We start from the raw sequence: 13,614 nt of genomic DNA, 5'->3' as shown, positions 1-13,614 counted from the left end.
TTCCGATGATGGTTTGGCTTTCCCAGGGCATCAGTCTATACTAATCATGATGACTCTAGGATTTTGTGGATCCTGTATTTTGTTGACACTCAATAAGTAGAACTTCTGGCACATAAATTAGCCTTGTGAACTTGGTTAATACAAGTCTTATCCAAGGATGGAGCTACTTCTCCAAAAAAAATGTCTACTTTCAAAGTGATACTCTTTACTTTGGTGGGTAATTTAAAAAAAATGCCCTTTGTGGAGATTTCTGGGAACAAATATGGCACACTCCTAGGCTACGCTTCAGGCTTACTACCTGTTCAAGGCACACTTTCCTCAAGAACATTCTTGATACTGCTGCATCGAAGGAACTTCATAATTTGCAAAATGATACATGAGCAGATCTAAACAAATACTTCACAAGAGGGTAAGAAAAAGACACCTGAGTTCTAGGTACCTTTAGAAAAAAAGCTTTCTAAAAGCTGCATGTAGATTGAGAAAAAAAAATCAAGAAAGGAACATATCTCTGTTTAGGAAGAAATAGAACTAAGTAATATTCATTGTCTGCTTGTTTCACACTAGTTTCTGTAATAAGGATCTCCACAATGGACTTCCAGAGCTGCTCTTTCAAACAGATAAACCTAATTTTGTCTATGTGACAGTTGAAGACATCAACTGGGGATTAGGAGAACAGCATTTAAGCCTATATGCACAGGTACTATATCATGTCAGACTACTTTTTAGCAGGTGACATAACACAGAACTCTCTTGTTTCTGTCTTGTTCAACAAGGCATTGGCCTCAAACCTAAAATGACAGAGAGATTTCAAGGTCTCGTGATATTATGGGATAGCTATAGGGAGGAGGTATGTTTCCTCTAGTTTTGAAGGACTTGCATAAGCAGGGTGGGAGGGGATGTTGGGGCATGGCTTCTACCATGTGTCAATCACCCATGTTAGAAGCAGCATAAATCAAATAGGTAGTTGGATAGGGGGTCTAGAGAACTTGGGGATGAAAGATGGGATACATGAGGCTGCTGAGATTTTTGTACCTACACTCAACTCTCTGCTGTTTAAGATAGACAATAATAAATTAATATTACTATAAAGAAATGGGCAAATCCATTCTTCTTGTTGTGTTAGTCTTCTTGGTTAATAGCATCAGGTTGAGTTTCCTGTGAACATCCTGATTTATAAAATCGGGGATCTATGAACTAGAAGAGTAGTGTAAGTGAAGGGACAAAGGCTGCCTGACTGATGGACAGTCTCTGTGTCTGTTTTCAAGAAGCCTTTTCTGTGGGATTTGCTCCCATTTTTCATGCATATGTAGGTTCTATAGCTCGTGATCACAAGCTGAGGGAATGGAGCCACACTCATGGGGAGAGGACACTTCAGGAGCTGTGATGAGGTGGAGAAACGAAGCACTGAACGTCAACTCACAGAGCACAGAGTGACCTTCCCGCCGTTCCTCTGTTAGCCTTTCTTTCTCCCACCTGGAGGAGTGCAGACCTGTAGATCTCACTGTTTGTCCCCCTGCACATTTCAGGGTCTGCTCTAATGCTGCTGCCTCACCAACTTCATTTAATCATTTAATTTGGGGAAGTGTTACATTACCCTCCCCCCTTTTCCCTGAGGTCAAATGTGGTCTATATAATATATTACAACTGGTTGATTTGGCTCTTAAGACCTTTTAAATGTATAGTTTCTTCTTCTCTCTCGTCTCTTCTTCATCCCCTCCTCTTTTATTATCTCATGCTGTTTCTGGTCTCCAAGTCAATTCCCTAGAAAAGTTGATGAATATTAAATTTTTAAAAAAGTGTTTATTATAGTTTCCTAAAAATAAGTGTGAATGACACCCACAGGTTCTATTTAATTCACATTTGTATTTAATTTTTGAAGAACTCATGTTGTGTTATGTGTTTTACCCTCATAAGCACCATGCTGGCTTTCCTCTCAGTCAGCTGTTCTCAGCCTGTGATTCGCAACCTCTTGGAGGTGGGGTCAAATGACCCTTTATCAGGGTCACCTAAGACTGTTGGAAAACACACAGATATTTACATTACAAATCATAACACTAACAAATTATAGTTATGACATAGCAACGAAAATAATTTTATGGTTGGGGTCACCACAACAAGAGGATCTGTATTAAAAGGTTGAGGCATTAGGAAGGTTGGGAACCACTGTCTAAGTGCTCACTGCTGAGTGGGTCTCTTTCAAATACCTTCTCTGATGACTTGTCCAGTGAGGATGAGATGCCACTGCCTTTCTTTCTTATGAATGGACTATGTGGGCACACTGCCAGTGGCAAGCATGAGTGACTTTGCAATCAGAGGTTACACATTTTGGGCATCAGCACTGCAATTTCACCCTTGAATTCCTCCAGGATTCAGGCGGATGCCATATGGTCCCCGTGACTTATTTACAGCTCACTTGTTAGTCAGGTACCACACTGGCTACAAACTCAACACCGGCTTCTCTCCTGTCCATGTGGATGGCAAATTGAGGACTCTTTATTCACTAGGAAGTGCCTTGCACCAGGAGCATCACCAGCTGATTCTCTGTCCCACCATCTCCCTTTGATGGAATAAAGCGATCCCTGTATGGCATTGGGGAAGCTTAGTTTTATGTTTGGCCTGGTTAATACCCTGGGTTGTTGTTCCATTTTTACATGTTATTTCTTCCTCCACTGTCTCTTTGAAATTTCTCCCTAGTCACATCAGGATGCTTTCCTCTTTTTGCTATTTTGGGCCTTGACCTCACCCCATCTATCCTAGAATTCTGTATTTTAAAATAGCCTCCAGGTTACTGTGGACGTGACATTATCAATTTTTCTTTTTCGATTTCTACTTTACAACATCTCTATCTGTCTCTATCTGAAACTTGACATTTGGGTTTTGGATGCAGCTTGAGAAAGGTCTTGGAGTTAGGATCAGGACAAGCTGAGGGAAGGAGCATTGGACATTTTCTTCAGAGGGGCTCTGATGATGCAGGGGGAATGAGGAATGTAATGTCTGGGTCAGGGCGAACTCAGTTCCGAGGCTTGTTCTCTGGCAGGATGTATACCTAGGATGTCCCGAGGCTGCCAGCCCTGTGATGTACCTCTCTGCAGCATACTCTATATACAGTGTTACCCTTAGCATCTTTATTCTCAAAAGGCCACAGAAGTGATTAGTTTGAGCATTCTGGCCCAACATGCTTCCTGTGTTAGGTCAAAATCTTGCAGGACAAGCTTAACGAGAATGGCTTCAGTGGCAAAGATAAAGCCAACTGGAGTCTCAAGGAAAACCAGACCCTCTTTGGAGATAATCTAGACTGCATCTGTGTGAGGAGATGAGGACCCTGAAGCAAGGGCAGTGGGGTTGGGGCAGGGGTGGAGCCCCTTTCCAGGCTGAAGCTGACAATGATCAGGATCACTTCCTGCTCCTGTCGCAAGTGCCTGCCCAGGGTTGTTAAGCTAATTGTTAAATTAGAGTGGCTGGGGAAACAAATTGCTTCATGATGGGGTTTCTCTGACTGTGTCCAAGGCTGATGTCATCTGGCCTTGTGCCTCCTTGGTGGGGTGTATGTGTGGGGGGAGTGGGCAGGCCTGACATACTTGTTAGTGAATCTTTATCAGTTGCAGCAAGAGCCTGCAGCTCCTCTGAGTAGCCTACATTCTCTGTTGTGGGGAATTCACTGTACTTACTCCTCTGCACTTTAGTGTTTTTTTTTTTTTTTTTTTTCCCTGATTCCTGAGCCTGGCATTGCTGGTGTTTTAGGTGATACTCTCCAGGACTATGAACACAGTTAGAGGACAGACCATGCAAGTGTACTGATTAAGAAGACCCATGGCTAGGTGAGGTGAGGGTGGGGGATGCTATAGTAAACTAAAGGGTGATGCCCCACCTGAGAGGAACAGTAGGTACTGGTCAGTTTCAGCTGATGCAGGCCGTGTAGGAATGTGGGCCCCATCCTGCTGTAGATTCTTCTGGAAGGGCTGCAGTTATGTTCTTTTGTGAAATTGCCAGGCTTTAAAGTTTAATTCAATTAAAGTTATTACGTTGATGAAACATTCTATTTGTAGATGAGTTTGACTTATGTATCTCCAGTTTGCAACTTTTTATTCTGGTCCAAAGTCAGATTTTACAGATAAAAATAAAGCAAAGCAAAACAGATCCAGAGAAACTGAGCCTCTGGGCCAAAGTAACAGGGAGAAGGTGAAAGAGAATTCCTCAGGCCTTTGATGGCTTGGCATTGGTCTGGGGCTGGGCATTATCTAGGCTGGATGCACTGGCCAGAGGAGAGTGGAAATAGTCAACAGGGCAATGTCCCCAGCCCCAACACTGCTCCTCTGCATCTGTGAGTGACTGGAGCTCAGATTGGAGACAGCTAAGAGTGTTCGGAAGGCTTTTGCAGACGGAGAGAATGCTTAGGCAGAGGTTGGCCGGGGGGCGGGGGGGGGGGAGTTGGCTTGAAGCCCCTGAGGCTATAATGTACCTGTATGCCTCACTCATTCATTTTCTTTCTCATGACACGCTTACATGTCATTACACTCAGGCACACACCTTGACCATCTCTAGTCTCTCTTCGGAATTCCTCAGTCCTGAAGCCCCTTTCCAGTCCTGCTACCATCTTCTCTGATGAGGAGTTTCATCCAATGGGACAATTGCAGTAGGCTTCAAGCCTGACTGCCCTGTCCCCTTCCTCCATCACTGTCTGATAGGTCTTTGTACATACAAGTTTGGATCTTGGCATGTTCCCATTCAGTGTGGCAGTAACACTTTGACCCAGCTTCACAGGTTTTCAAGTGCCATGGTGTGGTTGCTCTGTTCATCAGACTGGCTGCCTGGGGATCCAGCACTACCAGGTGGAGGCTTCTGATGTTTTGTTGCCAATTCTGTATCAGAAGATTTTTTTTACATAGGATTGTTTTGAGGAACAAATGTGATCCTTTGTGTAGAGCGCTTGGCATGGCACATACTACCACTCAATTTAAAGAGCAATCCAGGGGCCTTTTAGCTGGGACCCCATTACCTATCCCATACTTCAACCGTGTGCAAGTATCTGCCTGTCATTTCTGGTTTTCCATTTTCTAATATGCATATTTTTTGGCATTGTAGTTTTTTTGTTGCTGCTGTTGTTTTTTTGTGGAGACTGAGTCACAAATTGGCTGATTACAAATTCTGTATATCTGAATTTGACTTAGAACTCCTGATCCTCTTGGCTCTGCTTCCCCAATACTGGGATTCCAGTTAAGGAACCACCATGCCCGACTTTGCTCTTGGGTATACTTTGGTGCACGGGTGTTTGTGCTCTTGCCATCATTTTCTTTCTCAGTATGAGCTCTCTGAGAACAGGATGCAGGTTTGACCCCCTGTAGCAAGTGCTACAGATACTCAGGAAATGTTTGTGAAGTGGATGTCAGTCTCAGCGGAATGGTTGCCTGGACTTGGCACCATGGTGATGATTAATTGATAATGTCTCTCTATAACAAGTAGTCTCACTGGGGCTGGAGAGATGGCTCAGTGGTTAAGAACACTGGCTGTTCTTCCAGAGGACGTATATTTGATCCCTAGCATCTTCATGGTGGTTAACAACTCTCTGTAACCTCAGTTCCAGACACTCTGATGCCCTGTTCTGGCCTCTGTGGGCACTAGGCATGCAACAGTCCATACATACAAGCAGAAAAAACACTCATACACATGCAAAATGGTTTCATGGATATTTATTGGGGATTATTTGTTTGGGGGGCATAGTTCAGGCCCTCACGGATGCCGCATTGTAACAGGGAAATGGCAGACGGTAAAGAGGCCACTGAAGTGTGTGTGCTGGGATAGTGACAGGCTGATGCAGAATTGTGACGTGGAGAGGAACAGAGTGGCACTTTGCAGAGGAACTGAGCACAGTCTTATTATCCTGAGAGCTCCTGGAAACAAGGGTGTTTCACCCGAGACTAGAACAGAGACCAGCTCCTTGACTCAAGAACAGGGTTAATTGTGATGCAACTGCTTTAAATGCTGGTTTAACAAACATTGTTTATTTGTGTCCACATAGAAGCCCTTATCCAAAGTACTTTGTGAGTACCAGGTTTTCTGTCTCTGTCTGGGGCTGGGACAAGGGCTGTTGATTGTGTGTTTGTTTTAAGCAGCAGCAAAGCAGAGAGCTGTGGCTGCATTGGGGTAAAGAAGGCAGTGGGGTAGGGAAATATTCTAGTGTACTTAGAAAATGATAGTGTTATACTTGCATGCTGTCGAGGTGAGGTCACTGTTTTTGTTTGTTTCCTGCTTGTGTGTAGATGCCGGGCAGGGAATCTGAAAGCAGGAAATGACTGCAGTGCATCTCTGACCTTGCTCATGGTCCTTTGCCTTGAGTCTGACAGAAAGACTGTGGTAGTAGATGTGATCTGCAGCTGCAGAGGAAACAGTTTTGTTTTGTTTTTTTTTTTCCAAGAAATGCAGAGATCAAGACGTGCATTCAAAATCCATGCATGGTGGTATGCACCTGTAATTCTAGCATGTGGAAGGCTGAGGCAGGATGTTCTCTGAGTCTGAGGACAGACAGCCTGAGTACATGATACATTCTAGGTCAGCCCAGGCTAACAAAGACTGTCTCAAAAAATATTGTTGTATAATAATAGGAAATATATTTTAGTTATGCTTACCTGTTCCTTTGAAGGAGGCTGCTTTGGGGCTTGTGTTCCCGCACAACCCCTTTTTAACTGTTGGAAAACCGGCTAATTTATTTTTGACCACACCTAACATTTAGAACCCAGAGTCCAAGGCATCTACTGCCACCTGGTGGCAGAGCATATGGCTAGTGGGTTTTGGAACTGGTGGGTACGTACACCAAAAACTGATTCTGCCTCTGAAGTATGGAATCACGGAATATTAAAAATGTTAACGATCTCTTAAATCTATGGTTTTATTTGGAATGAGACATGCTTTTAAAAACCTTTTCTTACTTAAATACTTACAATAATAGGAACTCATGATTTCCCACTATTCTGTTACCATTCATTCTTTTAGTTAAACTCTTCCTTCCTTCCTTCTTTCCTTCCTTCTCTCCATTCTTCTGTCCCTCCGTCCCTTCTTCCCTCCCTCCGTCCCTTCGTCCCTCCCTCCGTCCCTCCTTCCAACTTCTCCTCTGTCCCTTCCTCTTCCCCCTCCCTCTCCCTCCCTCCCTGCCTCCTTCCTTCCTTCTTTCCTTCCTTCCCTTTTTAAAGAAAAGACCATTTGTATTTATTTGTTCTAGCATCTGCCTTTGGAGAGCTCCATGGTAAGTTAACAACTGCCTTAAAAAAGTTTACAGGGACCTGGCTAAACCTGTAATCTTGTCTTGAGGTTAAACAGTCACAGTTCTGTCATTCATTACTGTGTCATGCTTTTTAGAATCCCTCCTAGCCATTTGTTTCCTGCACTTGTATTGCCAGTGTCCCTGCCTAATTGTGTTGCCAGGAGTGGATCCAACTCAGCTCTCCAGGTGTCATCAGAGTAGTGACCCCTGGAATTCACAGACTGTCAAGATGTTCAGCTTCTGGGGCATTCTGTGTTGCACAAGTTAGCTCTTTTGCTATCTTTCCATAGTGCTGACTTCTCTGAGCTTTTGTATAATGGAAAGCCAAAAAATTTGTATCTTCTTTTGTATTTTTGAACTTTTCCCCTTTGGATAAAATCAAGACTTGGAAAAAATGTCATTATATGGGTTTAACAACAACAACAAACAAACAAAACAAAACAAAAAAACAAAACCTTACATTTTGAATTCCAAATGTTACTAGCAAAGCCATAGCTCTCTTGCAGTGTAGGCCAACTTAGGCTGTGTCTGGGAATAGACCTCCCGTGATGGGGAAACTCTGCATTGCCTATCAGGAGTTTATATGGGTGGGTTTTTTTGTTTTGTTTTTTTTTTTTTTTTGTGTGTGTATGAAGTTACTATATCATACTTTATGTTACAAATTTTCTTCATGCAACATGCTCTGAAAATATTCTATGTGGCTATAGTTATTCATGTAAATATTCCATAATTGGCTCTTAGAAGCTATTGTGTTGATGAGAACATTTGCAAACCAGCCCAAAGCCTTGTCCACAGTGTTTCCATAGGATAGACATAAAGGGCAACAATGGCTGCAGAGCGATGTGTACATTTATGATTTAAAAGGTAGATATCCAGACATAAATTTTATCCCTGTTAATTTTGTTCCACTGTTCAAATTTGCCAAGAGTTCTGTTGGTTGTTTGCTACTGAGTCCACTATACCAGTTTTATATCATCTGTCCATATTATAAGCATAATCTTTGGTCTTTTTCTCTGAGGAAACGATTTTTTTAAAAGAATTTAAACAAACACTTGAGGGGGGAGCGCTGTGGTGTCTGCGGCCACCACCAGAGAGCCCTGTTCCACACAAAGTGTTCCTCTTGGTAAAAGCCTTTGGGTCTTGTGGCTTGTTTGCTGTGATTCCTCTCAGTTGTACCCTCACGCAGCTTTTACCATCTTATCTACAAGAGTATCTTGAAGTACATTTGCCAGAGGCTTAGCAGAGATCCAGAAACATATTCTGCAACATTCTGCTGTCCATTGTCATGGCTCTGTCGTGGAGTGAAGTCAGGACAGCACACATTGCCCCGGGGCGAGCATCATTTAAGAGGCTCTGGTAACTGTTTAATGAGCGATGTGCTTATGTACCTCCATGTGAGAACATATCCAGTCCCAAAGACACCAGTAAGAAATAGTCTGCCTATTCCCAATTGATCTCCTTACCTGTGTCTCCCCTGTCTAGTTGTCTCCAAAGGAAACTGATGGCTGAGATATGGCTGCCTTACCAACAGGCTCAGGTTCTTGTTTCCAGTGTTATTCGGGCCAATCTGTCTAACTGCTGACACTATTCACACAGAGGTATGTTGATTCTATTTTCACAGACAAGCCAACAGGCCTACATTCTTATGTTTGTGCATTAACACATAGTCATCCTGATATGCTCCCACCATTTAGAAGAGGTGATAGGATGTTCTTCCAGTTACAGGCCTTCTGGGTTACCACTCTGCATTATCTGTAGGAGGAAGGGAAATGGTGGACCACTCCCAGCTCACTTTCGTCCAGCACTGGAATGTGTTAGAATGCTACAGATGGGCCTCAAAGCTGTTCTGAAGGTAGAACTTGAGTCCTGGGATAGGAGGTGAAGATTTGACACCACCAGGGTAATGTACTCCATGGTTCCCATGCTCCCTGGATTGATGTACCACTGCCCTTCTGGAAGTAGCCATACCTGGACTTTCACTGAGGAAAAGATACCGTGTTCCTTTATTTTTAGGACAACCAAGATGGCAAACATAACTTCAGGCATCTGTGATGTAATTGCCAAAGGAAAAGTTACTTCAGATTTCTCTTACTAGAAGTAGAAATTCTATTTGTTTTTTTTTTTTTTTTAAGTGATCTTAGGCTAACCAATGTTCCAGAAAGAATTTTGGTCAGGTAGCTCTCCAGAATTCCACAGGTAGTCTTAATTGGGGGGGGGGTGGAGTGATGGTATCTGCTCTGCTTCAAAACAGAAAAGTAAAAGAAACAAGATTTAAACAAACAAACAAACAAAAATCTCTTGCTATTCCTTTTTACTTAATTTAAACAAAATAAATAAAAAGAAACCCAACACAAACAACCAACAAGCCTAAACCTAAAAAAACAAACAAACAAACAAAAAAGAAACCACAAAAAACCAAAAAGCAAAAACAAACAAAAAGAAACCAGGGTGATCATTGCAGATTACAAGTGGTAAAAATGGGTGCACGGTTGCCATTTCATTTTCACTCTGCTATGTCCTTCCTGAGCAGTGCATTGTGGGAGGCCCTTGGCTCCATGACAGGCAGTAGTGGATGGAATCAAAAATGCAGAGTTGTAGAGGAGTTCACAGTCTGGCAAAGACAGTCCAGTCTGCAGACAGCAAGAATGTAATGAGCTGGCCAGGGTTTCTCTCAGATGAGCTGAGCTGCTGCTTGGTAAACCACCCTTATAAGGAAAAGGCCACCTTGTCTTTCCCCCAAAACTGCAGGGCACATTTAGTTGCCACCTGCGGGGATGGCAAACAGCATCAAGGTTTCTACTGCTTAGTACAAGTTTAACAAACCCACCCTAGACAGACCTGCATTCCTCTCTGAAAGATTGTATCTGTTTGACCTCTTGCTTTAGTCAGGGCCATTCCATTCTTCCTTTTATCTTTTTCATCCTAAAATAACTCTTTAATTGCATATTTATGTCTTGAGTTTATCTTTGGGGTGAGAATTGTCCTAGGTAGTCTCATCATGGTCTGGCTGTTGTTAAGGGATTGGGGTGAGTATCCGAGCCATAGCCCAGGACTCTACAGGGCAAGGACTTTAGACTGTGGTTGTATTTGCATCTCTTAAGAGTCCTCACTGGAGATCTGGTGGCACAGGGATTGGTCACTCTGAGTGGTCCCATAGTCCAAGAACTGATTTATCTCATAGGAGCAGGACCCTGCCTGTATGGGGTATAGGACGAGACAGATGGAGGCCTGGGGAAGAATATAAGACACAACACTGTCAGCTCAAGGCTGATACCAAAATTAAGTTCCAACACTGGATACATCCTGCCTCTCCCCACATCATCCCCACTCTGGTGCCCCAAGGATGGTCTAAGGCAGGTTGAGTAACCCAGGACCAGCTTGTCCCAGTCCTAACAGCCCCCTTTCTCTGGAGTTACTGCTACAAGGCAGACTGTTGGTGCAGTGAAGAGCTTGTGACTAGACTAGCAGCCAGGGCATTCTGTTCCTTCCTGTATTTTCATCATTTAGGATGTGATCCAGAGTCAGTGCCTCCCTAGTAAATGATTGTTGAACAAGTGAGAGCTGCTCTTCATTCATTCATTATCCATTTATTCTTTCACTCAGTGCTCATTTTTTGTTTTGTTTTGTTTGGTTTGGTTTGGCTTTGGAGACAGGGTTTCTCTGTGGCTTTGGAGCTTGTCCTGGAACTAGCTCTGTAGGCCAGGCTGGCCTCAAACTCAGAGATCCTTCTGCCTCTGCCTCCCGAGTGCTGGGATTAAAGTCGTGCGCCACCACTGTCTCAGTGCTCATTTATTCAATGATTTTCTCAGTCAGAAATTCAAGATACAGTAACCAACAGGAGCTGGTTGGACAGACAGATATAAGGAGAGCTTAAATGTGGAAGTTCAGTGTGAGCCTGGAGAGTTAGATGGAGGCAGAGTGGGAACAACATTCCTAAGCCTACAAAGAACATACACAGTGGTCCAAATGGAAGAGACAGCTTAGAATGGAAAGTGAAAGCTGGCAACATCACAGTGGTAATCACAGTAATGCACACATATACAGTTCCTGCCATGTGGGGTTATTATATTTATTATCTTAGTTAAGGGTTAATAACATCCTCCTTATTTTGGAAAAAAAAAAAAAAACCCAGAGGCACAGAAAGATGAAGTGATTCAACCACTATCACATGACTATGGGTGGTAGCATTAGTATATGATGGTGGTTGGTTCCAGAGTCGTTGTAGTGGTAAATCATAAGTCAGTCATTCTCTAACTCTGTCTGTCTGTCTGTCTGTCTGTCTGTCTGTCTTTCTCTCTCTCTCTCTCCACCCCTCTGTATAGCACTGACTCTTTCTCCATGGGACTCTTGGCAAACCATTAGATATGCCTGGGTTTTGATGGTAGGGGTCAACTTAGAGGATGTCTGTTTGACACTGACAGAGCTTCTGGCATATTCTTCCTTTCCTTGCTCAAGTGGATGCCTTGCTTTTTCTTGTGCTTTGTGAAGAGACCTTCTTGATAAGAGCAGACTTGGAAGAATGGTTCCCATCTCTGAGCTGGGAGGAGGAGAAATAGAAAGGTTTTAAGGGCCACTATTCAGGAAAGGGGCAACTTCTCCTAGGGCTTAACCACTTTGAATGATTACTGGGGCTACAGGTTTTAAGAAATGGGCGGAGAAAAATAGATGAGTTGATTGACATCTTTACCCCAAGTGATTGGCCCAGAAAAGAGATGGACAGGAGTATTGATTCTGCCTTTTTCTACCCACTTCAGAACTGATAATCCAACTCCAAGTCTTCAGAGTCCTGTAGTAAGTCACGGTAGCCATTTCTTGAACCCATGCCTTATAAATTTACCGAGGGGCTATCTTCTACCCAGAGCTCATGATGACCACTCCCTTGGAAGCCCTGTGTCTGCCAGAAACAGAGTTGGCATAAAGGGTGTCTTTGGCATTCTACTTGCTGCTCATTGCCGCCTGCTCTGAAGAAACACGTGAGCCACACATTGGTGTTCGGAAAAATTAATGTTTTCAAGATGCACTCCACATAGTCTTACATGTCTGTGTCTTTTTCTTTCACCAGATGAAAGAAAAGAAGCATTCTTAGACAATTACTCCCCAAGGGAGCCCAAGGTCTGGCTTTGTTTACTGAGTGTTTTTAGTTACGACACATGAAGGTCTGGGGTTTTTTTGGCTTTGGACTTTTTTCTTTCTGTTTTTGGTTATAAAGATAGGGAAGATGAGTGAATTCTCAATTAACAGGGTACTTGGAAATTTCAAAATTGTGAAAGGCATGTTCTTATGTGGGTACAGTTGTCAAGTCCTTGAGATAAATAACAGTAAAATATGACAGATGGAACTCTGGCTCAGGGCTTACCTCAGGCCAGCATTGTAATCATATGTTTGGAGTTATCCATCTGCATCTGTTTGGAGCCACATCTCCACTGAAAGCTGCTTTACTTCCCCTGGATTCTCTATCTTCAGTGTCTGCTGATAGGTGTACTATGGGGGACACAGCCATCATCTTCCTTTAGACTGTGCTGCCTGCCGGCCACTACTTGCAGCTCCCCACACCTAGAACATGTGAGTAGGGATGTGGGAAAGGCAGAGCATGCCACTATAAAGTTCATGTGTTATGACTCTCAGCACCATGTTTTTGGCAGATACCACTGAGGGACCATATAGCTCTTTCCCCAGTGTCCTCCATGTGAACTCATTAGTTTAGACTAGTGGTTCTCAACCTGTGAGTAGTGACCCCAGTCAAATGATCCTTTAGCAGGGGGTCACATATCAGATATTTACAATACATAGAAGTAGCAAAATTATGGTAATGAAATAGCAATGGAATAATCTTATAGTTGGGGTTACCACAACATGAGAAACTGCGTTAAAGGCTAGCAGCATTAAGAAGGTTGAGAACCACTGCTCTAGACTGGGGTTTGAGAAGAGACAATGTTGTGATCACTGACCAAAGCCCCTTAAGATGTCTAAGTGGCAGATAATAAATAGCTGGAAAGGAGCTTTGGTTCCTGCTGTTTAAATTCACAGAGCACTCATCTGGATCCTTGTGGCAAGTGAGGGATGCAGAGCAAAGCCAGGGGTGAATGGCATTCTTTTCTGACCTACAGATGAAACTTCATCCAATGGCTGCTCAGGTGGATAAGCCTGGTGGTGATTCTAACTTGTGGGCTCCTGAGACCATCTCACATTCTATATCCTGTGAGCAGGCAATGGAGAAGCAAACTGTTGCCTGTCCCTAAGGGAAAAAAGATCTGCGTTTCTATTTTTGTCAGCCTGAAATGCTGTGAAAATTACCAAAGTAACAAATGGCTGTGCTAAAAAGTTATAAAAGCGTATAAAACACAATTCTCTGAGTGTGA

Source organism: Phodopus roborovskii, unplaced genomic scaffold (genome assembly GCF_943737965.1).
Source record: "Phodopus roborovskii unplaced genomic scaffold, PHOROB, whole genome shotgun sequence".
NCBI lineage: Eukaryota > Metazoa > Chordata > Mammalia > Rodentia > Cricetidae > Phodopus > Phodopus roborovskii.
Note: the sequence above shows the minus strand (reverse complement) of the source record.